The sequence below is a fragment of the Tenebrio molitor genome, chromosome 4, assembly GCF_963966145.1.
Source record: "Tenebrio molitor chromosome 4, icTenMoli1.1, whole genome shotgun sequence".
Classification (NCBI taxonomy): Eukaryota; Metazoa; Arthropoda; class Insecta; order Coleoptera; family Tenebrionidae; genus Tenebrio; species Tenebrio molitor.
Window position 1 is genome coordinate 6,177,653 of NC_091049.1, and position 27,569 is coordinate 6,205,221.

At 34.7% G+C, this 27,569-nt stretch overlaps 5 long non-coding RNA genes across 9 annotated transcripts; 2 read left to right on the forward strand and 3 right to left on the reverse strand.

Moving 5' to 3' along the window:
- The first annotated feature begins 4,494 nt into the window (after positions 1–4,494).
- On the forward strand, positions 4,495–5,445 carry LOC138127801 (uncharacterized). Its single transcript, XR_011158430.1, has 2 exons — positions 4,495–4,825; positions 4,979–5,445. It is a non-coding gene; the product is annotated as an uncharacterized lncRNA (long non-coding RNA).
- LOC138127799 (uncharacterized) lies at positions 5,090–10,526 on the reverse strand. 4 transcript variants are annotated; one of them, XR_011158427.1, is made up of 5 exons: positions 10,376–10,526; positions 9,593–9,661; positions 5,735–9,505; positions 5,457–5,678; positions 5,090–5,406 (listed from the first exon to the last, which is right to left on the reverse strand). It is a non-coding gene; the product is annotated as an uncharacterized lncRNA (long non-coding RNA). The 4 variants fall into 4 exon arrangements; XR_011158426.1 differs by lacking the exon at positions 10,376–10,526 and adding an exon at positions 9,724–10,340; XR_011158425.1 differs by lacking the exon at positions 10,376–10,526 and having other exon boundaries at positions 5,735–6,365; positions 6,535–9,505; positions 9,593–9,733.
- Positions 10,527–16,205: 5,679 nt separating this feature from the next.
- On the reverse strand, positions 16,206–17,458 carry LOC138127802 (uncharacterized). The gene is made up of 2 exons (XR_011158431.1): positions 16,516–17,458; positions 16,206–16,451 (listed from the first exon to the last, which is right to left on the reverse strand). It is a non-coding gene; the product is annotated as an uncharacterized lncRNA (long non-coding RNA).
- Positions 17,459–19,647: 2,189 nt separating this feature from the next.
- Positions 19,648–20,757, reverse strand: LOC138127800 (uncharacterized). Of its 2 annotated transcripts, none has more exons than XR_011158428.1 (2): positions 20,018–20,757; positions 19,648–19,960 (listed from the first exon to the last, which is right to left on the reverse strand). It is a non-coding gene; the product is annotated as an uncharacterized lncRNA (long non-coding RNA). The 2 variants fall into 2 exon arrangements; XR_011158429.1 differs by having other exon boundaries at positions 19,648–19,966.
- A 3,983-nt stretch (positions 20,758–24,740) lies between these two features.
- On the forward strand, positions 24,741–26,944 carry LOC138128979 (uncharacterized). The gene is made up of 2 exons (XR_011158982.1): positions 24,741–25,600; positions 25,656–26,944. It is a non-coding gene; the product is annotated as an uncharacterized lncRNA (long non-coding RNA).
- The last annotated feature ends 625 nt before the right edge of the window (positions 26,945–27,569 follow it).

A 27,569-nucleotide genomic window follows, 5' to 3' on the forward strand; every position in this document is an offset into this window, starting at 1 on the left:
TTATACCATTATACTTTGTGCAGTAGCCCCTCTACCACCCACTGTTCCTAAACAAAGTTAATAAAAGAAAAGCACCAAACACAAACTAAACCAGAGAAACAGATCAATTAACAAACGTATTGGAATCATACATATACATCACCATATCACCATTAATATCTGGCAACAATGCAGAGCATTTCTACATCCAGTGTTGCCAACACTAGGAAATTCAATTCCACTGCATGGGGGAACAAAATCCACCAGATTCCACTAACTTTTTTCCAAATAAAGTAAAATAAACTATGCGTTTTTTTAGATATTCTTTTATTATATAAAATACAAAATGTAACATAAACATTGATAGACTAACAATAAAATAAAATAAAATACAATGAAAAAAATAGAAAACTGCAAAAATAAGGTAATAAACAATAACAAAAATATTTAAACCAGAAAGTTGTTTAGATAAACCAGAAAGTTGTTTAGAAAATGACAATTACAAATTATATTTTGATCGGACAGTTTTAACTGACATTCACATTCAGCATAACAGACCAGACATTATTATTTTAAATAAACAACAAAAGCAAGCATATCTTTTAGATATAGCTGTTCCAAATTCACACAATATAACACAGACATATAATACAAAAATTAATAAATATTTAGAACTCTCCGTTGCTATGAGAAATCTTTGGTGTTTAGAAAAAATTTCGATTTTACCATTTATAATTTCAGCAACAGGAATAGTACCCCAATCTCTTTTTAAAAATTTAAAAATTTTGGACTTAGAGAACACATTGGTGGTTGAAATTCAAAAAGGTATATTATTATACTCATGTCACATCGTGAGGAAATTCCTTAACATTGACACAGAACATAAAACACAAAAAAGTCAAAATGCGGAGGCGAGACGCCGGTAATTATGTTGATAAGCACTGCACTATTACTTGATAGTATTATCCGTAATAGTGTATGTACTCCGGCAAAATTGCCGTGCCGCCGGGTGGAGGTGGGATAGGAGTTTTAAATAAAAATATCAAAATCTATATCTAAGCCCAACGTCAAATCAGAACTGTAAGTTTCATTACTTTTAATTTGTTTTATAACATTTGTAGGAATATCATAATTATAACAACAACATTCTTCTCTTTGCAATCCTGACCTGATGTGAAGAATAGATCTTAACATTGGCTATTGCATTTTATTTCTAAGTTTAGATTTAACTATATTCATTTGACTAAAAAGTCTTTCCACTTCTGCGTTAGAATGTGGTAGCACTAAAAAAGACAATGCAAAGTCTGCCAAGTCCTTAAAAGGATTTTCCCCGTTACTATCTTTATATGCAATTACTTCGCTCCAAAACCCTATTGTGCTATCGACGTGTTGCCATTTAATTAAAGTAATTTTTCTCCACTGACTTTCAATGTTTTCAATAATTGCGGGTGGGTATTTGAAATGTTCTAATAAATTAATCAGGCTTGGTTTTATGACCTTTAAAGTATTATCTACTGAAAATGTTGACATTTGTCTTAATAAATCTATATTATCTGGTAATCTATTTGTTATTTCTTTTATTAATTTTATTAAAAAATCAATGCACTTATTCCTCAAAATTTGATCTTCTCTAAAACCCGCTGCTTTCATTTCTTGCATTTTATGTTCAAATAGATATCCTAAATAACTATACCGGTTGACAAATGAATCAATTTCATCTTTAAATAATTTGAATTTGGTATTTGGAGTTGTTAATTTTTGCACAAGACCCTCCAATAATTTTGTTAAGTCATCAAATAGCTTTGTAGAATCTGCATTATTTGACTCAAAGGCTTTATTAACTCTTTGCACATCTGCAAGAATTGGTTTTAAGAAACATAAATATGCGTAGTTACTGTCATCATTGTACATGTCATAAAGAATTTGGGCAGTATAACATTTTTCTTTTTCTCTGGCAATTCCAAAATGCGTTTTCAACTCAAGCCATTGATTGAAAATTCTACTTACTGCAGTTTCAATTGAGAGCCAACGCGTTGCACAACTTTGAGTTATTTTCAAAGGATTCTCTCCTTCATTTATTAAATTAAATAATTGTTTGTATGCTTGCTGTCTTAGTGAAGAGTGTGCAAACCAATTGTATGTTTCTCTTATTAGAAATTCTAGATTTGTGGGTAAAAATTCTTTGGCAGCGGCTGATACAGCCAACTGGAGAGAATGGCATACGCATCTAGTGAGAATTAAATTTGGAGAAAATTCTTTTAATTTTGTATAAACCCCATTATTAATCCCCGTCATTACTGATGCATTGTCAGTACCAATTCCTTTTAAGTTTTTGATTTTTAAGTTATATTTTTTCAATATATTTAAAATGGCACTAACAATGGCATCAGCATTAAGGGTTTCAAGTTCAGTCAATTCTAAGAAGGAATTTACAATTTTTTTCTTGTCATAACTATAATATATTATTGTACAACCTAGATATTTATCAGTTGTAATATCCGTAGACTCGTCTAATAAAAGACTGAAAGGATTATCTGCTATGTCCTCACATAATTTTTTTGCAAAATGAGGTGCCAATACATTTTGAATAATGCCACTACATTTTGTACGGTGCATTTGCAAATAATGCGCTTCATCGCATTTAAAAACGTTTTTACAAGAATCAACCAGATGATCAGTTAAAATAATAGCTGTGTGTTTGGCTACAAAAAGTGCTAACCTGGCTTCCGCTTTTCTAGCTCCATCAAGCTGATCTAACCTGGTAAATGGGATCTTGGGCTGAGATGTCCCCACAATATTTTTTGCGTTGGTTTTATGCTTTCTGGATTCACCATGAGACTTGAGTTCTGAGTATCGGCTGGTTAAAATTTGCGAACAAAATTTGCATTTTGCAGTAGTCCCTGATGTACTCTCGACTGCTTGCAACCAGTCCTTCAACAGAGGGTCTTTGAGCCAAGCTTGTCGGAATTTCTGGGGGTAATGTGGTTTCGGCATTTTAGCATCTATTATTATCTGTGAAATTGAGTCATCATGTCACACATATATTCGTAGGTATAGATTTAATGGAAATTATTTCGTATTTGTACAGGGTGTTAGGTAAATGATCTGCCAAAATGTAAACAGTTCATTATCAGATAAAAAGGTAGATTTTTCCTCTACCATTTTTTATTTGGATGCTAATTTCGTTCAAAATGGGGTGCGGAAAAATAAACCCCATCGTTTGAGATTCACAATTAAGAGAAAATTTCGTTTCCAAGGATATTACTTAATTTTTTTACGGTAGTAGTGGCTGCAATAATACAATTTTCGGTGGTTCTCAACAAGTTGGTGTACTTTTTTTGTCAACAGATTTAAAATGAACTGTGCAGCTGAGCCAAAAACAACTCAGCATTCTCATGCCCTCTTTAAAGTTTGGCAAGACATTTACCTAACACCTGTATTAGTCTCAAATTTATGAAAAATTAAAATGATAGATTTTATAGAATAAAAATTTAAAGTGAAATAATTTACATCAGGTAAATAAACTTCAAAACTTAATATAAATGGAATAAAATATTACTTACCTATATTATAAAACTGCACACCACCAAATTTTACTTCACATGTAATTTTTAAAAAATGCAACAAATGAGCAAGTCAATAAATGAACCGTAAATGACGTCAGAGAGTTGTGGACTCCCTTTTATAACCTCGGGCTATGCAAAATGTTCGGGGCTTTCCTGATTTCTTTTTGAACAATTTGAAAAAACCCCCCTTGCATTGAACCGCCTAGCGGCAATCATAGTAACAAAATATAGTTTTGTCTCTCGTCAATAGAGGGCCTATTAATGATTTTTCAAATGTTTTTCAACTTTCAATTTTTATAAAACTTTTCAAATGAATTTACTTATGATCAAAACTTACTTACTTTTAAATTCATCATGCATTTATTTATTCCTGTAATTAAAAACCTCATTCCACCAGAATTTCCACTATCCCACTAACTACCAAATTCAGCCACTAGATGGGGCCCTCAATCCACCAGATTTAGTGGAAATTCCACCAAGTTGGCAACACTGATACTAAGACTTGGCGCGACCTTGACGCGACCTTGAAATACAACAAGAGATTAAAAAAAGGCATTTGCACAAGATTTCAATGGTGGGACATGATCTAGGAGGACCCTCTGAGGCTGTCTAGCCAGAAAAAACGCGAAAATTCCAGAAGTATACTCCATTCTTTATCTTGGTGAGTGGTCTTTGGGAAATTTTCAGCCGTCAAGTTGAATTTAGGAATTTTTGAAAGTTCCAATGGAAAAGTGCGTTGGTAGTTGTTGAAAAATATTCAAATATTACAATAATGTACTATCGGTGGACATAAAAAACTGGGACAAACATCAAATTTGTATAAAGTCAAAATTCAAAAATATACATTGTGTAAATTTGGCTTTTTACAAGTAAGGTTATGAAAATTATGACATATTGTCAAAAACATCAAGTTAAAGTTCTGGGGGCCTACCACCGACTTCGGTGAGTTTTCTCACCAGTGAAAAAACTCACGTGCATTTTGTCACTCATTTTTTAAAAACGCTACTATTGACATTGCGTGAGATGAGAAATTTCACCGATGAGTTTTCTCATCTGTTAGATATTGCAACGTTGCAATTCGCGTTCGTTGCTTAGCAACATATAGGTTTCAATCGTGGTTTTGACATTTAACAAATCATTTTTCACGATTTTTGAAACTTTATAATCAATCATAAAAGTGACGAAAGAGCAAAAAGAAATTTTGGTCGAGTTTATGCGGACTCACCCAGAATTAATTTCTGGAAAATTCTCCGCAAAAAGAGTGGAAAGCGTGAAGAAAGGTAATTTTTCATATTCGTTACTTTAGAATTTATATATATCTACATCGTTCAAAGGGTGCAAAGTGGAATATAACTAAATATACAAATTTGACATCTACCAAACATAACATCAAAAAATTAGAACCGATTTTTTGTCAATAGGTAACTTTTCAGGTGCTCAGCCTATTTTGCAGTACTCAGCAAGCTAAGTGCTTCAAACAGTCAGCCACGCACCTGAAAACTGGTGGTGACAGCTCATTTGTATACTATTAAAATATCCAAGGCTTAATTTCAACATTTTATTTTAATTTCTACAGATCTGGCAAGACAATAAGAAGATGCTGTGAATAAGAGAAAAGCCAATAAAACAGGAGGTGGAGTGAACAGTTTTGCAATTTTCAGTCATTGTCACAAACTGAAGAATTTATTGCTGCAGTGTTGACACCAGTTGCTGTTTTGAATGCTCCTGGTTCTGACCATCCTCCAACCCAATCAATTCGTTCAGTGACTTCAGAGCCTGCCAGTCCTAATAGTTGTTCAGCACCAAATCCTTTTCCTCGTCGATCTCCACGTCCAAAAAACCCGACCATTAGAAACTCCACCTGTAAATAAAACGATAAATAAAAAATGCATAAAAGTTACATGTGCTCACTGAAACTGATGAATTTATTTGTGTCTGACACTTCTAAGGGCTTCCAAATTGTTAGGATACTTAATATAAGTATTTAGTACCTACTTTGGGCTGGCTCAAGGCTTCTGTTACCTACTTCATGAAGTGCGTCACTCACAGTTTGTTGAGAAATGCTTATGAAGCAACTGTATCCAACATCATCCAACATAAGCCTGATAGCTGCTCGTAGCATAGAAGCGTGTGCTGCCAACAAATAAAAAAATAATGCAGACAAAAAAAAACCTTATTAGCTTAATTACTTGAGTATGGATAGATAAATCACTGGGTCTTCTATTCAGACGCATATAAGATCACAATAAAATTAAATAACTCCAGCAGCTCGCCTCAATAACACATCTACTTCTTCTCCAAATTCTCAATTAAATTGAGCATCATTAAATCATCCATTTTATGCACAAGTTTGATTGCAGACCACTGGCAAAATAACACAAAGAATATTGTTGCGAATTGTACCTACAACTGAAACGCGTGGGTGAAGAAGAGAAAAACGAACGGATAACGTCAACACTTAGAATTAGATTAACAACACACAAAGTTGACAAACTGAATTTACAAAAGGTAACACTTTGAACGGTAAATTATTTGATAGCATTGATTACAATACAAACGGATTGAAATGGATTAGAATTGAAAACGAACGAAAAGCGAGACAACCGGCGTCCGGCGTACTCACACCGCGAACGAGGATCTAGGATCTAGGAACGAGGGGCGAGGGCAGGGCCGCAGAACACACGCAGGGCGCAGGGGGGCTGCCTACCACCGACTTCGCGCCAGAACTAGATCTACTGCCCATAGAGGCATAGATGGAGGGATGGTTCACTTTTAGATGAATAATTCCAAACAAATATAATCCACAGAGTCCACTTCAACCTAAAAAAACACGCAAAGCACGTATTGTAATGCATATTTTACAATTTACAAGTACAAAAACTATTGGGCACACTATGGGGTGTGTTAAAGAAAGAAACGTAGAATTAACAGTGCAAGTAATAATAGTCTCCTCAAGATGTAGAAAAAGAGCGTTTGGTTGGTTACCTACCTGCGTTTTTCTTCAAATTTTATCTGATATTTAATAATAATAAACCAAAAATATTAAATATTCACTTTGTTTAATTAAACATTTCATATATTATTCATTATAACCAACTAGTATTCTTCATTTGAATTGAACACACTTCAAATGTCAAATCTCACCATAATTCCACTCATAATAAAGCGATCGAAAAATCTCACGCGTTTTCATTCGACTTTTGTCACCGGTGAGAAAAGTCACAGCGTCAATAGTAGGGTTTTAGCACTTTTCATTAAAATGACGTCATTTTGGTGACAAAACTCACCGGTGAGAAATCTCACACGAGTCGGTGGTAGGCCCCCAGGTCGTGATTTAAACCAACCTGAATTAACCCAAGATACCTACCTTGTCCGTGTTAACCCACATAAGTCGTCTTCTAATTCTCACAAATAGTAAATATCATTTCCAACATAAAAACACATGCCCTTTCAAACGGTAAAGTCAAATTTCCATGTTCCCTTATTATTTTTTCGACCTACCCTCACCCTCTTCCACCCCCCGTGATCCGATTGACACCAAAAGCTTTTCAACTCGAGAGACCATGGGTAAGTTTGTGTTGGTCAAATTTGAAAGCAATCGGTCAAAGCGTTTTTGAGTAATCGTGGGAGAACGAAAAGTGGGACAGACAGACATCATTCTAAAAACTTCATAAACGTGTTCAGGGGACCTCAAAACTTACCCACCTTTGGTCGGGTAAGTTAAAAATGGAAAAATCCCAATTAAAGAAATATTTTAAAATTAAGCCTATGATTATATTTCTAATTTTTATAGTTGAGAAAAATTAAAAATCTTTAGAAATTAAAAACCCCATAAAAATAAAAATTAATTATCCTAATACGAACAAACCGAAAGATTCCTCTAAATCCATAAAATTCTCTTCACCCACTATCTATGATATTAAAAATAACCTTACCACCAACTAAAGGAACACCAGAAACTCCCAAAGTTGCCTAAAGCTAAATTCACAACACAGACTCATGCAGTTCTATTGTTTATAAAAATTGAAACGCTAAAAACACCATTAAAATTATTGTATTCATTTAACAACGGTAATACAATGACAATACAAATAAAAAAAGACGTCTGTGCCATCAAAAGTCTATTCATGGCTGGTAACAGTTTCTGGAGGTGAATCGCCAATAGTGTAAGTCAGACTAACTTTCCCTTCTTTAGTCATATGCAAACCCATAAGAATTTTCTTTGTGACATTTTTGTAGTTGTCGAAGCTTGATTCATACTGTCGCGTTGTAATTTGAGAAAGAGCGGCCTCTGATGATTGGTCGGCAAATTTTAATTCCACAATCAAGCCAGCTTCATTCAAAATCATAAGCAAATCAAGATGAGGAGGTCTTCCTTTAGATTTTCTTCGGGAGATGCTTAGTTCACTACGAACTATATAAAATTTAACATTATATGCCAAAACAAAGAGAATACAATAAAATTCGTCCTCGTTTTGGGGCATTATGGCTCCATCAAACAATTTAGAGACAGCCTTTGCATATTCAGTAAATACATTTTTGTCTTCTCTTGTTAGCACTGATTCTAATGCAGCCAAATAACCCTCAATATTTTCATCTAAAAGCTGGTGTTTCTTTGAAAACAATTCTACATCATAACATTTTCCCCGCAACAACATCCTAATTTCTTCATTTGGAATCCGAATGGTGATTCTTTGATTCCCAGGGCTAGTGCGTAAAACATTCAAGTATCCATTTTTGGTCAAAAATTGGAGGAAAAGATGTGCATCTGACATATGTATAAATTTAAGTTCTTGATGAACCAAGTTTAGTAAGTCAATTATGTTTTCTTTCGAAAATTTTTGAATGGCCTTTATTTTGATCTCTTCTCCATCAATAAGTTCTTCAATCAATTTACGAATGCGATTATATCCAAACAGATGTTTTAGGTGAGTGATGCTGTCCGAGTCAACCCAGTAATTGTCAAAGCATGGTTTCTTCATTTCGTGACTTGTGCTCAAATATTTTAAAACTGAATAACAGTTATAAATGGCATAGTCCCCTGAATACATTAATTTATAACCATTGTACCACTTTTTTACTTGGTCATTATTAAAAGTAGCAAATTCTTCTTTTTCAAGCAGACTCTTCACTTCTGTATCTGTAAATCCAAAATAAGGAGAAAATCTGGGGTCACTCAAAAACTGATAATACTCGATGTTGTTCGCGTCGCCAGATAAAACTTGTTCTGCGACGGGGACACAGGCATTTATTAACCCTCTGTTGAGATGTTCGTTGTTTTTGAACGTAATGGACATGATGCGACCGATAACAGAGAAGGTTTTGTACAGAACATCATTCTTTGAAGTTGATTGCTTGACGATGATGTTCATGAAAGGAGAATCGAATTCATCGATTAATACATAAACGAGTTTGTTATGGTACACATGTAAACAGCGAGATAAGAGCTTCAATCCCTGAATCACATTATTTCGACTTAAATTTTCAGAAGTTTTCCAATACTTCTCAAATAGTTCAATAGGGCCCAGAACCCCCAATTTCGTATCTGACCAAGAATATTTTCCATCGATCTTTTTTATAAGATATTGATGTTCATTAAATGCACAGTAAATGAGATGCTTTAATGATTGAAGGAGTTCATCTTCAGTTATACCAGAGATATTTTTAAAGTCCACGTATATGACAGGATTCTCTTGGCAGTACTTATCAAAAAAAAACCTTTCCTCTTTCCATATCTTTAACTGATTGTCTTGGAAGAGTTTTTTGTTCCCTGTTAGGAATTCTTTCACCATGTCCATGTTTGTTGATTTCCCAAAGCGGCGAGGCGCCAAAGCTACTACCACTTTATGTCCTTCAAGAAAGGCTTTAATAAATAGCGTCTTATCCACAAAGGCAGCAACGTGTATGATTTCACTAAATGATTGTGTGGACAAATTACATATTTTCTTTGGTGATGTGCTCTGAAAAGATAAAAACATATATCACATAACCGTGCAAGAACAGAAATGCTACATAAACAGGTATGAGACTACATTTATTAAACTTGCCTTTCTTTGTACCTCATTTGCACTTCCTCCTTCCATTCTTGCTCGTTTTTCTAGATGATAACTCATCGGCTAGAAACAATAAGAATAATGTAAAACAATCTGGAGACCTAAACATAATACAAAATATGTACAGTTGGTTGCAGAAAAAACGGAAAATGAAATTTTTTATAGTGTGAACAAAATCTGATGACATTGCCAAGCATCCTTGGCATAACCCAAAACGAAACACACAAGATGGATGCTAGTTCGCAAACCCGCAAAGGCGCAAGCTCACAAGAGTCACTAAATGACAAGAATGACATTTGTCTGCGCGGTCTATTCAAAATTCCCCCCTTTGCTTCACGCCCCTCCGGTGGCACACACACTTTTTCCGCTGCCATTTTGCCAATGCCAGTTTCACCCCCCTGGCCCAAACTGCGTATCTCATACGCGCAGCCCCATAGACTCTGCATTGTTGCCAGATGTTAATTAGTTGGATGTGTACGACTCCAATACGTTTGTTAATTGATCTGTTTCCCTGGTTTAGTATGCTTTTTTTTAACTTTGTTTCGAAACAATGGGTGGTAGAGGGGCTCCTGCACATAGTATAATTGTATAATTAAAATCACCGACACGTGATCTTAATTGTGAATTTTCAAGGCGATGAATTTTCTCTTTTTCGGTACAAATAAATAAGTCTGGCAACGCTGTACACATTTAGCATGGTGCGCGAAGCGATGCACAGTTTGGGCGACGTAAACTACAAGATTACCCATTTAATTAATATCAAGACATATTACTTACCCCCTAAAAACAATTTGATTTAACAAACACTAATAAATTAATAACAACACAAGCCAACGCGTGTGTCAATTGTCTCTTATCTATGACTGACCTCTATAACATGGACTGCGTGTGTAAAGTCCATTCATTTTGTATTGAACTTTTCAAGGTCAAATAATTTAATTTTTTGGCCCTGTAATTATGTTTTGTAAATAGTGATATGCAGGTAAACACCGTAAACGTTGAATTGAGCATTGCTAAATCACATCATGTTGGTTTTATGCATGTCACTATTTACAAAACATAATTACAGTGTCAAAATTTAAATTATTTGACCTTGAAAAGTTCAATACAAAATGAATGGACTTTAGACTGTAGTGCTCCCCCTAGATAAAGAAGAGAATAGATTGGCCACTCTCTCAGATTCAACGGATAACAAGTTTCGGCGCCATCTATAGTTGCCGCAAAAAAGTTTTACGAAGAGTGGTAAAAAGTTGATTGGAGGCCTGTAATCGTGCTAAGACGGCAAAATTGAATCCTGTACTATGCACTGCTTCCAAAAAAATTTTTAGGGTGATAATTCAAAACAAGGTCAAATAAAATGTTACAATATTTATTATAAAACATGTAAGAATACAAAAATTGATATACGAGCAAAGCGAATGCATAAAACAAGGCGTTTCTACATAAAGTTCATTCACGTTGGATTTTATTTATTTTATTTATTTATTTATTTTTTTATTTATTTATTTTTTATTTCATTTATTCTTTGAAGGTAGAGAAGGTAAGGTAGGTGAATTTGGTATTTTTTAAAAGCGCAAGTCAAGAGAAAGACAATAAAACCACTTTTATTCGATTTTGTTATTTACTTGATTTACTGGTTAATTAACATGTTAAAAATCCGGTAAATTAAGTAAATTATATAATTTACCGGTAAATTTACAACACTAGACTCAAAATAATGAAATAATTTATCTTGTGTTTTTTCAATTTTCTGAATCTCCTATTATTCTTTTAAAGTTTTCGTAGTAGGTACCTATTTAATGTAGTGTTAACGTTGTGTAGATGTTAGTCGGGTGTGGTGTTTAGTTTATTTATAAGTGGTATTTGGTTAAGTGCATTGTGAAAACTTGCGGAAGAAGAAGTAATGTTAATGTTACTTTTCAAATTTTTCCAAAGACATGCTTTACACCTACTTGATGAAAAAGCTTGTATTTTGCTTTGTATTTTAATAATTTCATTTTTTAATATATTTTTTTAGATGGAATATAATGTTTTATTTCTTTTAATATTGTTTTAAACTTCATTTTGTAAAAAATTTGTAACATGTGTTTTGATTAATCCATGATTTTTGTGATTAACACATGTTGCAGATTTTTTACAAAAAATTAAGAAATTTACGAAAGTGATGAAATCCAACATTTGAATTTCCCGCAATGCGATACAACTAGCGCTTGTGCGGCATTACCCTGAACCTTAAAGTACAAATTGTGGTGGGGACGCTAGAGTCGCCAATCTATAGCTATATATATATTTATAATCTATGGGCCCAGGCCCACAGGAACGGCCGCTGTGTCAACACTGTCAACCTATGGTGTCAACTCTCAACTGTGTATATTATGTGGTCTACGCAACGGAACCACAACCGACAAGTAAAAATCCAAACTGAATTATCGACCGAAAAAGCGTCACGCTCGATCCTGGTCTAGATGGCGCTAACCATATTATCGTTCATGGCCAACTTCATCTAGCTTCCGCTGCGCTCCATACGGCCGTAACATTATGCCAATTTTCACGCAATTTTCATTGTTGAAATTGATTCTACTAACCTCAAAAAATCGTTTGGTAACTAGCCCCAACTAGCGGAGAAAAATGTTAATAACAATGATTGACGTTTCCTTCAAAAGTGTCATGAAGTTTCAAAAAGATATGAAAATCAAACGAAAATATGTAATAGTCTTGTAAAACTGGAAAATACATAACTATCCCTCCGCCACCCGGCGGCACGGCAATTTTGCCGGAGTACATACACTATTACGGATATTACTATCAAGTAATTGTGCAGTGCTTATCAACATAATTACCGGCGTCTCGCCTCCGCATTTTGACTTTGTTGTGTATTATGTTCTGTGTCAATGTTAAGGAATTTCCTCACGATATGACATGAGTACAATTATATACCTTTTCCGACGACCACTATGCAATGTGGCACATTTCACACAGTTTTCCCTTAGTGAAAATTTAAAATTGCAAACGATTTCAACACGAACACGAACGAACAGCCTAACCGTGTACAATGAAAAATTTGAGAAATCTGATTGGCCGACAGCTGTGCGTTTTTATATTGTAGGTACACGGGCCGATGATTAACGATGTCTATCTCCGCGCAACGGCATAATTATTTTGTCCGCAGCTCTGTCGAATAATATTTGAAGTTTGAAGGGACGCCGAATATTAGCGTTTTTTTTTTGTGGTCGTCGGAAAAATATCGTGTATACCACGTGTTGAAAATTCGATTTCACAATCGTTTGCTTAAGCCACGCGCCTACGGCTTGTGGCTCAATTCTGCAAACTCGTGTGAAATCTTTCATTTTCAACTCTTGATATACAATATACTATTTTGAATTTCAACTACCAATGTGTTCCCTAAATCCAGAATTTTTAAATTTTTAAAAAGAGATTGCGGTACTATTCCCGTTGCTGAAATTGTAAGTGGTAAAATAGAAATTTTTTCTAAACTCCAAAGATTTCTCATAGCAACGGAGAACTCTAAATATTTATTAATTTTTGTGTTATATGTCTGTGTTATATTATGGGAATTTGGAACAGCTATATCTAAAAGATATCCTTGCTTTTGTTGTTTATTTAAAATAATAATGTCTGGTCTGTTATGCTGAATGTGAATGTCAGTTAAAACTGTGCGATCAAAATATAATTTGTAATTGTCATTTTCCAAACAACTTTCTGGTTTATAAATATAATGTGGTTGTGTATCCTTTAATAAGTTGAATTTAACTGCTAAATTCATGTGTATAATTTTTGCGAATATATCATGACGTTTTTTATATTCGTTTTGAGCCAAAACGGTGAAAGAAGAAATGATGTGTTCAATGGTTTCCCCTTCAGTTCCGCAAATTCTACATTTATCGATGATCGACTGTAAACTAACTATATTTAATATGTACATTATTTACCTAAAACAATGGAAAAGGAACAAAACTCGAAAGTAACTTAATTTTAAACAGAATAAAGGAGTGATAACTAAAGGACATACCTAAATGTGTGGATAGGTATAGTCGTTTTCAACGGCATCCGTGCTGTCAGTGTCATTTTTAATATGTTGGTGCAGATTGTACACACAAATTTATAACCAGTATTCAGAGTATAAGAAAATCCTAGTTATAAAAATGTCAAACAAGAAATTGAGGTTATGGTAAAAGAAAATTTACATTTCGTGAAACGTCAACAACAAACGATAAAACCCAATCTTCAACATGGTGTAAAACATGGTTAAACGAAGTCATCCTCGGAATCCGAATCAGACTACATTTTTTATCGGAAATGATAAATAATAATTTGAATTTGTCAATTTGCCGCGTCAGGATAAATTGCCAAATTAGGAAATTCAAAATTACTAAACTGAAACACCCAGTGATGCCAACATGCTGTCATACTGGCAGCACGGATGTCATTGAAAACGACTATATGTAGGTATGTAGGTACAGTTGCGGCCGTTGAAAACTCAGACACTTTGACAACGCCAAACTTTCGGCTTTGTAAATGGGATTGAAAGTGACGTTACTCAAAATGTCACTCAAACATTGGGTGGTATGAATAAAAGTGAGTGTATACTTCATTCTCTAAAATGTGGAGTACGAGTATAGACTCCCAATCCTAATAATAAAATATGAGTATCACCTCGAGGCAGGAGTACATACTCTTATGTAAAATTTGGTATGAGTAGTTACTCTATTTTTATAAGAATAAAATATTTGTTCATGCTCAAATTTGTGAGTAGATTCTCATGTTCAGTTGAGTCTGGTCCGTTGCCGACTCCACATCGAAAATTTCGAAATGGCGGAGTTCATAAATCCGATAGTGCGCAGAAGAAAATTCTATAACGTGCGAAAATTGACTTGTACTCGAGACTACAAATCTTTGTATCGATTTGATGAAGTAAATGTTCAATGGATGGCAACATATTTTATGGGACAAGAGAAGAACGAGAAAAGAGGCGGTGCTTTATCAAATGTCGATAAGCTTAAAATATTTTTGAGATGCGTGGGTGATCCAGGTTTCCAGACAGGAGTTGCTGAAGATATAAGCATCCACCAAACAACTGTATCGAAAATTATTGTCGAAATAATGGATAAGATTTTACCAAAAGCATCAACTTGGATAAAATTTGCTCAAACTGAAGCAGAAATACAGAATGCCAAAAGAGAATGGCTAGATAAATACAATTTTCCAGCAGCAATAGGTGTTATCGATTGTACACACATTAGAATTGTCAAGCCCTCGGTACATGGGGATGAGTATATTAACAGGAAGGGGTTTCCAAGTATAAATGTGTAAGCCACTTGCAATAGTGAAGAGTGGTTCATTAGTGTCCACGTATCTTGGCCAGGATCTGTACATGATGCAAGAATCTGTCGAAACTCGGACATAAAAAGAGTAATGGAAGAAAATCGAGAAAAGGCATTACTTTTAGGAGATGAAGGGTATTGCACCTTGGTTAATGACACCTTTTAAAAATCCTCAAACTCCCGAAGAAAGGGCTTACAACAAATTATTTACCAAAGAGAGAGTCATTATTGAAAGATGTTTTGGACAACTAAAGCAAAGATTCCCAGTGTTACAGTACAAAGTTCGATTAGCACTAAAATCAGTACCAAAATTGATTATTTGTTGTTTTATTTTACACAACATTGCCAAATATTTAAAAGATGAAATGGAACTACTGCAGCAAATTGACCTTGAAGAGAATGAAATCCAAGAAGAACCTATGAATAACATCCGTTTTCGTGGCCAACAAAAAAGACGAGAAATAGCTTATATCATCTACGAGCAAAATTTATAGGAGCTTTGAAGATGTAATCATAATTTTGATGAAAGTATGAAGTACATAGTTTTTTCAATGTTGTGGACCGAATTCATAGTTATTATAATGTTTATTGATTACATTAAAAAATTAAACGAAAACGTTTATTCCTAGTTACTTTTTTTCTTATAAATGTTCTTTTTGGGACCGAGTTGGCTATGATTTTTTCTTTTCATGTTGGACTAACTGATTCAGTGATGCAACGGATGCAATTTTTTTTTCTGTCAGTGTCTGTTCGACATTTTCTTGCCACCGGATTGATCATTTTAATATTCGTAAGAAACTATAATAAATGATTTGTTAAGCGTGTAAAAATAATTTAAATTTCCGTCAAAGGAACAGTCAAAATTGCCAAAATAATTTTATTACGATAAAAAATGTCTATTAAACGATTTAATTTAATTAAAAAAGGACAGACCATATTTAAGAGATCCGGCAACAATGTACCTATTCAGAAAATATAACCCTAAACTGAGAACAACCTAACCTAACACAAAAAGTGTCAATTTCCTTTAGGGAATTTAGTTATCACCGAGGTACTGCCAACAAAATCACTAGATGGTCATACCCAACTCGGTCCCAAAAAGATCGTGAATGCCTTATACATGACAAGTGACATTTCGCTAGTATGTACATTGCAACAAATTGCTGCTTTTTTTTTGTGAATTAGTAGGTACCCAATAATTCAATTGATTATAAAGCAACATTTCGGAAACTTATAGGTCCTATTTAGAAAATAAAGATATTCCATGAATTCATTAGTTTTTATTGCTCAATTGTTTTCTTGCTAATTCAATCTGTAAGTCTAATATTTTTCCTTTCATGTTCTTCTCTTTTCTCTTTAAGTGTAGGATGTTATTTTATACAACTTTTGTTTTAGATTTATAAAATTATTCCTTCACTTGAAAGGTTGGATTTGGCTTTTTTGGTCGCAATCTTTTATTAATCGGATGTTTTAATTTGGCGCTGCTCCACTAGCAAAATGTAAAATTCAGACTGTAAACAAAAATTAAAATACTCGAAATATATTCAAAGTCCGGGGGAAACAGTTGCGAGTTACCAAAACTTTCAAACGTTTACTGTAAAATTCCCTAGGAAAATGACCACGTAAACACGGTGGATGATTCGTTTTCGAACTAATGCAAATTTTAACTAATGTTTCGATAGTCCGCGTTTATGAAATGCAGTCTCCTTTATTTTAGCTTTAATGTCGCATTTACCTTAAAGGCGCATTTTATTAAAGGAGACTTTAGGGTCGGATTATGAAACCGGCCGTTACACTCACAATTTAAATAATAGGTACCATAGTAATTAATAACAGATTAAACGCACAAAACAGAAACAAAAGACGATACATTAAACGGTTAGGAGCAGACGAGCATTTGAAATAGACTATTTCTTTAAGTGAATGCCCAGTAGCAAACTCCGCCTATTTTCATACAACTCATAAAGTATCAATTCTATTATGACTAACACAGTCGCCAAAAACACAATGTTTAACTGCACCGTAATACTTTGCCTTAACTTTACCCATTTTAAACAGTTTTGAAGACTTTATTATCATTATTTTTATTATTAATATTGTGAGGTTAGGTCACAAGCTGATATGTATCTGACAGGAGTTGTATGAAAAATGGCGCATGCGTGTTCTAAACCTGCGCCGTGAAATACCCTATTAAGGAATTAAACTACGCAAACGCAAACTCTTGACTCCTTCTGGCAAACTCAGTCTAGCAGCGCTGCAGGCTGGAGCGGTCACCGGCCAAATTAACTCTGGCCGGGTTTCTGTGAAACGAGCTAAGCTATCCGTTACAAGTTACAACCATATAACTATAAAGAGATATAATGCGCCTTGTGCCCAATTTTTCTTGCCAACATTATGAGACAAAAAACATATCGCTGTACTGCACTACTCATGCGCACTTGTGGGCAATCTCAAAGAGTAAGATCACACTTGTGATTTGTTTCACTTAGATGGCTATAACTTAAATTGTTTTCTTGCTCATGCGCATTTGTGGACAGTCTCAAAGAGTGAGATGACACTTGTGTTTTGTTTCACTTAGATGGCAAGACCGCAAGACTTTCTACGCATAGGGAAGGTATAGTTTATTTTTTAATCAAAGAGCCACAACACCGCAATTCACACCCAAAATAGAGCTGACAACATTGTACACTTTTGACATAGGGTGAAAAATCTCATCATATAAAAATTGAGGTTATTAGAGATATTAGTAGCGCAGCATGTTAATAAAGTTAATAACGACTAATGACAACTAATTTGAGAGTTTAATAAATGTCTTACTTTGCTAAGCATGTTTAATAACACGTTTAAACTTTAGCTGCGAGTTTGCGTACTTTCAAGGACATTAAAAATGACAGACATTGGCTGGTATAGCCAATAGATATCATTAAATTCCCTAAATTTAGTAAAATTTTATATTTACAAACCTAAATCAACAGGTCGTGGTTCTTTGATTAAAAAATAGACTATAGCTAAGGCGCATTATATTTCTTTATAATTATATGGTTACAACAACATAAGTTAAGATTGGTGAGACGAGACAGCTGGACGTATTTCTGAATGTATTCATCGTTTCAAAACCGCACTCTGTGTTGCACTCGGCAAATCCGTCACTGGCCGATCCTTCCTTGGCCGAATCAGAGCCGAATGATTTCTTCGAATGCGCTTAAAAATATTTCTCATATATATCGTAAATGTATTTATTATTTAATAAACACTTGCCGCAGGAGCCTAGGAAGGGCTTTGTCTATTATTGTCGTAGTTTTGTAAATATTCATATGCATTTAATTTTTGTAATGGTGAAAAAATAACTTTAACTTCAACACCTAATTTAAATTGATCTTTACTGAGGCAATTAAAAAAAAAACGATGAAGGCGAACACACACATTTTTTTTCAAAACTATCCTGGATGCGTTTAGGTATTTATACTAATATGTCAATATGTGTACATATTTACAGAAGATACCGTACACAGTACAATGTAATTAGGTACGAGACAGACATGTAAATTGTAATTTAAGTTGTTATTTGGGTTTGAAGAAAAATAACGTAAACATTTTTTTATCAGAAAATATGAAAATAAAATTCGTAATTTTGTGTGGTACGGCCCGGCCGACTCTGCCGCCCCTAACGAGCCGTCACTGAACCTCGTACAGGACCACTACCGCTATGAAGACCAACACCAAATCGTGATTAATCTCCAACCAGAACAAAGTCCCATTCCACTACCCAATTTTTATGTTTTCTTGTCCACTCTAAACACGCTGCATGATCAGCTAGTGTTAATAGAGGTGCTATGTATGGACAAAAATTGTCTAAACCAAATCCTTTTGATCGATTTCTTACTGTTTGAACGTGAATTGTTGGTCCACCAGCATGTCGCAAGGCATTTCATACTTGTAACGCTCGATAGAAAGGATGCCTTCTCTTGTTAGAAGCAGATAACGATCGTGTGGAGCTGTTGTACTTCGCAGTCTTTCACTTCTGGGCCGTTATCTACCAGAATTTGTCTCAGCAAACCGATTCCACAGTTTACTTACAATACTCTGGCTAACCCCAAAATTTTGGGCTACTTCTGCTTGGCGGGACCGTCTTCAAGCATTCCAATAGCCCTATTCACTTCAAATTCACTTAAATGCAATCTTCTTTCCATATTTGGCAAAAACAATACGGTACAACCGTACAGTACACACAAATTGAGATAAGATCAACATTTTATCGAAAAAGAATTCAGTAAAAAGTGTAACAAAAAAAGAAGTTCTTTTACGCAGATTTGGTACAGAAAACTACCATGATGACGTTGTTATGATTTTTTTTAAATTTTTCTCAATATTTGCTTGAAGGATATATTTCAAATTTTACGCGCGCTAGGTACTACTTTCTCTGCGTAGAATTTAGTGATTTTTATGTCAACCAATCTCTCGCTGGACAAACTATACCAACTTTTTTCATTCGTTGTTTAGCTAAACTCCATCCATTTTCAATATACACAACTAAATCTAGTGATTTTAGTAACTTTTGTGGTGTAATAGGATACAACTTTTTTCTACTGTAAACGCAATGTCAGATAACAATTCAGGTTAGGTATGTATATTTTGAAGGTTATAATGTACGATTATTGTCATTTTTTACAAATCTCTAATCGAGTCCCGCAATCAAGCAAAGTAAACTAGTTTTGAATATTTTACTTAAAATATGGTATTCTACAGGTTAATATTAAATACCGGCATTGAAACCAACAAGTAGGTAACGAAAAGATTTCAGAGCAGGACACAGAGTGGAAGCATGATACATTCAAAATGAATAGTGCTCAGGAGCAGACCCTCTCAAGTCAAGCCTGAAGACCGGCGGTCTTGTAATTAAAAAAAGCGCACAACGGCGCAAATATTTCTTCACTGTTCCATCGTGCGTCGTTTCCATTCTGTGCCTGTGCCCCCGATCCAGAAATTACTCCGTATTTTTCCTTCAGATATCTGTAGGAGACTGAAGCTAACATTTTAAATAGATCAATTTAAATTAAAAGTGGATTTATCAACTTACGGCAAAAATTTCCTCAACCATTCGGTAAACTGGCATCTTCCCCAAATTTGGACCATTTACTTCCCAAATGTTTTTAAAACACCGGTGAACACTTTGTTTAATTTCTAAAGTGAAGCATTTTCTCTTTATAACCCTGCCTGTGGCCTCCATGATATCGCTACTTGATCGTATTTTTTTCAATAATTATAATGTGACAGTGTCAAATATTTTGACAAATTCAAAACGTCCGCTTTGAATGTTCAATATTAGAAAAAATATAACACTTTCATTGCAATACAAAAAAAAAAAAAATCCCTAACAGTAATGTACAGCGTGATCAACAATGACTGAGTCTGTTGGCAATGAAACAATTGAAAAATATTGGTGTTTTTCTGTTTCGTAATTGGCACTGACCGGATGTTTTAAGTTGACACATTTAAAAAAAATTAGGTTATGTCGGGTATGTTTATGCACGAGAGGCTAAATGACCCAGGCCATTCCATTACTTGTGCGCAAGTCCTATAATTTTGCGCGTTATTTAAATTTGACATTCACGGACTTAGAAAATATTATAAAATCGTAACTGTGGTCGAATACATTTTTACCAGCTTCTTCTTTATTTCTTTCTAATTGATTATTACCATACCATTCATATCTTTTACGACAATTTCATTACACTCAAATTTTAGATTATGTGTTTCCCTTAGATGAGCAATTAATCCCTTACTTTGCTGAAAGGAATTACTATAGCCATTCTCCAAGCAATTACAGCTCCAAACACTTTTATCATACGATACAGGGTTTGTCCAGTGCCGGATTTATACTTTTCTTAAGTATAGGCCACTTGACTTTGTGCCGCCCTCTCTCCTACTTATTTTTCTTAATCACTTGTATTTATTTACCTGGGCCTTTTTTAGGCAACGAACAATTTTACGTATTTAAGTGGGTAGGTGTAGGTGTTGAAAAATCAAACGAAAAATGAATTAGTCAAAATAAAAGTGTAATGAAACAAAAATTACACTTTTTTACGGGATTTTTTATTGGCGAAATCGTCTATAATATCATCATAGTTTATGGTGTTCATTATCTCTGCCTCTATATATAGAAGAGCCAACGAGTTTAGTTTTTCTTGAGATAATGAAGACCTCTGATAATTCTTCACTCGTTTTAAACAAGAAAAGCTCCTTTCTCCAGAACAATTTGTAGCCGGAGTGCAAAGCGCGATACGGAGAGCTATATCCAAGTTTGGGTAAACGTTGCACAGAGACTGATTTCTCAAAAATGTTGAGAGATTGAATAGTGAGGTTGATTCAGGTTTCTCTGCAGTCTTATTGGAGGAAACGTGACTGTAAAAATGAACACATTCCTGAACCAAATCGTCCTCTAAATCATTAGGATAATTTTGCACAAGAGACTGAGCTTTTTCTATAACTTTTGTTGTTGAAAGTTGATCCATTCTGGTCAAAAATGAAAATTTTTCTTTAAAATTTAGATACGCATTGTGCCTTCTCTCTAATTCGGCTCTAAGCCTATCAAGGATGACCAAAAATGTGTTTACTTTGAAAGAATCTCTGGAGGTTGTTTCAATTTCTTTATTTAATGTTTCGTCTGCAAATTTTCTCCTCTTTGGTTGCCTCTTAATGTCGCCCTGATATTGCTTAAGTTCACTCATTTTAATGGCACTTTCTTCGAAATAAGTGAAGTTTTCTCGCTCTGCAATTACAAACTCGAGAAGAGATCCATAAAGATCGGATATCGTTAACACATCTACAGATGAGCTCTGAATTTGAGCACTTACTTTATTTAGCCTTTCCAGCATAATATTCCAAAAGACGACCATAAATGCAGTTTCTAGTTTTTCAAGTTTGAGACGAATTCCCCTTGCTTCATTTCGCGGGATAGGTTTCTCCGCAGTGTCATTTTCAATTATTTTCAAAACTTTAAGAACTTCATCCCAGGAATCTCTTAGACTTTTACAAGCATCCGCTCTTGCTGACCAACGTGTGAGGTTCACCCTCTTGAGTGTCTTTCCTCTTCCTATTTCATCAACCAATTTTTTCCAACGTTCTGTTGACCTTACAAAGAAAGTGTAGACTTCTTCCAGCAACATGAAGAAGTGGCAGGCTTCTGTAGAAGACTCAGCGGCCGAAGTTCCCACCAAATTTAATGAATGAGCTGCACAAGGGACGAACATAGCAAGTGGTGCCTGTTCCTGAATTTTAGCTTGTAAACCATTGTAAATTCCAGACATGTTCGACGCATTATCATATGACTGACCACGGCAGTCTTCTAGATTTATGTTTAACTTTTCTAGCTCTAAAGTAATGGCATCAAACATTTCTTGAGCTTTGTGTCCTACAGAAGGTAAGAATTTAACAAATCTCTCACATGGCTCTCCAGTATCTAAAACATATCGAATCACAAGTGTGAGTTGATCCACGTGTGCTGTATCTGGTGTAGAGTCCACAATTAAAGAAAAGTACTTTGATTTTTTTATCTCATCACCAATGCATTTCAGTACTTTCTCAGCCATTAAACAAATAAATTCGTCGCATATAGTTTTCGACAGGTAGCTAGTAGTGCCAGATCCTTGGTTTGCATATCGTTCAATATGCTTGGCTAAAAACGGATCAAACTCTGCTATTAGTTCAAGTAGCATTACGTAATTTCCACTGTGCGGGTCACCAAATATTTCATTACTTCCTCTGAAAGCGAGACCTCTTGAAGCCAATCCTTTTATTACTGCAACAACCCTCTTTAAAATGTTTTTCCAGTAAGCACTTTCCTCGTTTATTTGGGCAGTTAGTGAAGATTGAATACAACCGTGAATCAAACCTCTAGCTTGTAAAGCGAGAATACAGGACTTATGATTTGAAGAGTTTTCGTGTTGAGCTACTCGAACTTCTGCATTCTTCCAATCATTGAAACCTTGTTGTTCAAATTGTGTCTTGTTCTGAATAGATCCAAAGGCCAAGCAGGGTCCGCAGAATACAGAGCCTTTGTTTTCCGAATACACAAGCCACTTCCTTTCTCGTACTTCATTATTCTTCATTTTTCTGATAAATAGATTTTTTTGTAAATAACGGCGATGATCCGAATACATTCTCCCACTTTTTGTGAAATCACAGGACTTGTTTTGTTCAAAACCATTTCTTGCAATAATGTCTCTCGTGGTATCGTTTATTTCCCATAAGGCTGGATCTTTGTTCAGTTTTGTGGGTACTTGAATTTCCGTAGCTTTCCGAACTTGAGGCACTTCCTCACTGCCTAACATCAAATTACTGCCACTTGTCGAAGGTATTTCATTGTCAAAAGGACGAGCAGATTTTACTAAGCACGACTGATCTGACTGAATCGGAGAACCAGTACCTTGTCCATGTTGATCTTCCTTAGTAATACTCGTAGTCCCCGAGCTCTTTTGTGCAACACTTAGTGTCTCTTGTGTCTCTTTATTGTTGTCACTTTTAAAAAAACTTTCTATCTTCCTGGTCTTCTGAAGAGCATGTTGTTGTTCATTTTGTTTTAGTTTGGCTTTCTTTCTGTACTCAGCACCGCTAAGTCTCTTCCTTCCGTCACTCATTTTTTATCAGTTTATGAACTTAAAATGTTTTAATAAATCTGTAAAAAGCAAACTTTAAAAATAAAATTTGTGTTCTATTCTTGTAAACTGTAAATAGGTAGTGATGTGTTTATGACGATTTCAAATGTGAGGCATGAAGCCGCACGTCCGGGTGTCTAAATTTTCACGAGTTTTATTTCCCGGTAATCCACAAATGTAATACAACATTTTATCCACAACCAGTAGAAAGAATCACGTTTTTTCTTTTTTTTTTTTGGAAAATTTTTATTTGACATTTTCAAATAGCGTTTGTCATTTTACGAAGAATTAATTTATATCAGGAAGTCATGGAACGGTTGGTATTTATTTCCGATTGTTTTGTCGACCCCATTTGCAATTTGCAATCATTCATTTTTGAAAAACAGAAACTGAAAAAGCGACTTTAGAGAGAAACAACGCCAATGTTTTGTCTGTTAAAGTGAATATTAATGTAAATCTTAAGAAATAGATCTAAATAAAGTTATTTTGACTTTAAGCGCTATAGTGTCTTATGTTATGACATAAGACATTTATGTTTTATTAATTTCATAAGACGTCTTAAAACAGTAGAATTATGGCCTCTTAATGTATCGGTTGTGGATAAAATCAATAATTAGAATAGTTGGAGTCATCACAACACAACACTAACAAGAACAGGATGCTCACCAACTCACCTTGTGTAAATTGAATACACTTTTGCACTAACTCTTATTGGAACTAACTTTACTTACTTACTTATTGTTCTTCACTGTATCTCACTGTCAGTGTTCGCACTTCGCATTCGACAGATTTTTTCAGTTTGTCTACCCTTAAAATATTGAGAAAGTACCCAATAATATAATAAATATGAAATGGGTCGCACGGTCAAAATAGTTCCATTTTTTATGGACGTAGACTCTCACGCCTTCGGTGGTGACAAAAGGGTCATAAATATAACTTTCGGTCCTGTTTTTTTATTCCAACTATTTAACTAACATGACTTAGGGACAGCGGACAGACATGGGCCGCTCACGACCTTGATGACGGGCGCAAGTTTTATTTGTAATGTTATATTCTTTAGCGCCCTCTGAAATCTGCCGCCCCCAAAAGTCTGCCGCCCCTAGGCCGCGGCCTATACGGCCTATTGGCAAATCCAGGACTGGGTTTGTCTGTATTTTGTGAACGTTTCACTCGCGTTTTAAAATGGCCCACGCGTGCCAAAAAAGGACCAATTTACACACAAACTCGTCAAATAAACTACTATTTTAGAATTTGCACCCTTGTTTTAATTTTTAAATAAAAAGATTAAATTTTCAAAGTCTAGGGAATTTTGTATTATGTAATTGGTAATTCAAGGTAACGGATGCAACTACATCTGCAACATATGATAAAAAGTAGAGTTTGAAAATTAATATTGGAAGTTTTTTGGTGTAAATGACAATAATACACTGAAATATTGATAAAAATTTTCTTAGAGATCTATTAAACTACGAGTGCTTTAAGAGATAGCCATAAACAACGCCAAATTGAATACAATAATAGACCTATTAGAGACGCAGATAAAAACATAATTATATCTTTAGTCTGTGTTCTACTCATCTACTGTTCTTTGCCTTTCGTGCAGCACGCGGTACAGTACCATGAGGTACATGTAACAACAAAGCAGTAAAGCACCCACTAACGCATGCGTATTGGTAAGGATCGCCCTGGGTTATTTAGCCTCTCGTGTTTATGCCACCGCGCACCGCCGCGCCGTCTTGATGGTTTAATGCCTGTGATCTCCACGGTGCCACTTTAGGGGGGAATGTCACTAAATAATCATAACCTCACAAACAAATGTAATGAATTCAGTGAAGTTGTCAAAGTGCAATGTCAAGAGCCTCACAGTTTAAAAGTAACTTAGTTGATACCTACTTCTGCTTGGTGTTTCTGGTTTTTAGTATTTTGCTGTTAGTGTTTAAAGTGGCTTTTTTATCATATTAGAACTGATATTGCGGTAAATGCAGCAACAACAAGTTCCGTTAGTTGTAAACCTATTTCTGGAATAATATTAAAATTATAATCTCAATCTTGGATTTGCAGTGGGTACATTATTTCCTAAACGGGTCATTTCAGATGAAGATGGGTCCATAACAAAACAATTATATTTGCTTAATTAATCCGTGCCATTCTTGGTGGAAATGAGTGGAAAGTATACTTTAAGTTTTGTACAGTTTTGAATGTAATTATATAATTTTGGACAATTATTATTCTATGAATTTGTACTCGCCACTGACCAAGATATTTTCAAAAAACGCGGCGCCGAAACTTTGTCCCTTCCGCAAAACCAAACCAGTGGACCAGTGCGCAGCGGAAGCTAGATGAAGTTGGCCATGAAAAAGTCAAAACTTTAAAATCAAAGTAATCTCAATAATCTAAAAATCAGTCAAAGCAGTGTCAATCTTTATGTCACTATATTGTAATTCAAAATGAGGCTGTCACGTTCACAAATAATGTAGTACCGCTGCTAAGATTGCTAAATTTGTTGTTGAGAGAAGCAAAATTTATATAGAAAACAGTCAACAAATTGAAAGAAAAATAATACTTCAAGACCAAGAGATTACACCATTATTTGATACACCATATCTTATTAAAGGAATTAGAAATTATAGGATAACAAAAGATTTGGTTTGGGAAGTAAACGAAGAAATTTTAAGTGTGAAATTGGACCATATAGTGAAGGTTTATCTTTATGATTCAGCGTCTGGCGAATTAAGAGCCCTCCACAAAATTACGGACATGCAAATAAGATTCAAAAGATGTCCTATGCAACTCAAGTTTTGAGTCGACATAATCATTATTAATTCAACTATCACGCTATTAGTTAACTGTGGTAATTTCTAATAACAATTGTTCTTAATAATCTCGGACCCCACACCCGCCCCAGGACCAGGACCAGGACCAGGACTCGGATCCCACACCCGCCCCAGGACCAGGACCAGGACCCGGACCCATCCCCATCAGAGCAACAAGATTTTTAAATTATATAGAGTCACCAAAATTAAAAAGTAAACTTGTATTTTTCTTTTTCTGTATTTTTCTTCTCTTGTATTTCCCTTGTATTTTCTTATTTTTATATAGAGCCACCCAAACAAGAAAAACTCCCCTTCTTTTTTATTATATCGAGCCACATAAACCAGGAATTTTTTTTTTATATCGAGACAAACTATGAAACTTTTTTTTTTTTTTTTTATGTAATTAAAATTAAATTTCACCTCCCTGCTGAAAAGGCCATAAGCCTCAGCGGCAGTAAGAACATAAATTGTATATATTGTAAAAACTACACCATAAAATGTACCAAACAAAACTGAATAAAATGTATTTGAACTGAACTGAACTGAACTGAACTTAATAATCTAATATATATTTTAACTAACAGGTAGAACAAATCTAAATTATGAAGACTTGGGAACTGCAAAAACAATAACTTTTTTGACAAACTCTTTGATAGTAATCTGGAGGGAGGGAACTTTCGCCCACGTTGCGAGAAACCTCCTGCTTGTGGAGTTTACAAAAATCCGGGGCACACAAAATTTTGGCAGGAAGCAGTCTTACACTTACGCAATATATACCTACTTTGGAAACATTTTTGGATTAAAAAAACAGCACTTCCTTCCATAAAAAAAAATTAAATGAAAACATTGGAAGGATTTTTGGATTAATACAAAAAATTAGCAGAAAGTGGCAAGTGTGAGTTTTTTAGAGTTTGTAAAAAATGTTAAGAAGATTCTAGTCCAATCAATAGGGAGTTTTACCTTGCAAAAGGTACAGAAAAGTTTATACTTGGCAGGTATCTTCTATCAGGCATATTATTAATGTTGTTGAGTTTGCGACCTTGGGGGGTTGCCGCTCGCCCCGCCATACTGGAGAATAGGGGTGCAAAATCACATTTTTGCGATTATTTCATTATCCGTGCGAGATACCTCTATCTAAGTTATTATTAGGGCCCGGATTTTA